The following is a 1,056-nucleotide window of genomic DNA, read 5'->3' as shown; positions in this document are numbered from 1 at the left end:
ACATATATATATATATATATATATATATATATGTGTGTGTGTGTGTGTGTGTGTGTGTGTGTGTATGTAGGTAATTAGATTGAGTCACGGATACATTAACCCTCATTTAAGTTTGTTCCTGCTGCCTTTTTAGTGTAGGCCTCGTAGTGAAGGGCCAATAAAGGCTACATTTTACCTAAAGTCTTCAGTTTGAAAAGTGTCTCCCAAGCTGAAAAGTTGATCTGGACTGACATGATAGTACAGAATGGATTAATATAGATGTTTGTATGAGGATGAGAACTGCGTAAGTATTGAAGATGACTTATCCTCTCCCATCGCTACGTTATCCCTTCACTACCACAGATCTCTCCAACTGAATATAGCCATGTGCAGCAAGTTTTTTTTTTTTTTTTTTTTTTTTACCTGACTTGCATGTGGTGTAGAACTAATTCTGTTTGTGAGGACTTTTGCTAAAAGTTTTTACAAAACAGAAAGAGACTTTTTGGACCCTGATTTTTAAGTCTTTTATGTCGCTGTGAAACGGAAATAGGACATTTAGAATTATTGTGGTCCTTTATATTCTGAACTTTACACAACTTGTATTGCAAAATCACTTGCATCGTTATTAACATGGCCCATGCCACGTTGAGTACACCGCTTCCCATCCGATCAGCGAAGTTAAGCAACGTTGGGTCTGGTTAGTACTTGGATGGGTGACCGCCTGGGAACACCAGATGCTGTTGGCATCCCTACGTGTCAAGTGGGGTTGGTGGAGGATTAGTGCCCCTCCCTGTAAAACAATTAACTCTAAGCCCTTGGCCACCCCATTTGGGATACATGGCGTCTGGCAATGGATGGATGGATTCCCCTGCAGTGTTTTCTTATTTCCTGCAGTGTAATTCTGGAAGGCACTGTCTCAACCAGTCCTGTGTTCGCAACTAAACTCCATACCATTTTATATATATATATATATATATATATATATATATATATATATATATATATATATATATATATATATATATATATATATATATATATATATATATATATAGAAGCTTCATTTGTTTTCTCCAA

General features: G+C 36.6%; 1 pseudogene; it reads left to right on the top strand.

Moving 5' to 3' along the window:
- Nucleotides 1-606: 606 nt before the first annotated feature.
- LOC145404153 (5S ribosomal RNA) lies at nt 607-725 on the top strand (annotated as a pseudogene).
- Nucleotides 726-1,056: the final 331 nt, after the last annotated feature.

This window comes from Coenobita brevimanus, chromosome 62 (genome assembly GCF_032717465.1).
Source record: "Coenobita brevimanus isolate Jiangsu-jjx chromosome 62, ASM3271746v2, whole genome shotgun sequence".
Classification (NCBI taxonomy): domain Eukaryota; kingdom Metazoa; phylum Arthropoda; class Malacostraca; order Decapoda; family Coenobitidae; genus Coenobita; species Coenobita brevimanus.
The sequence above is the reverse complement of the archived record's forward strand: the minus strand, read 5'-3'. Positions and strand labels throughout refer to the sequence as shown.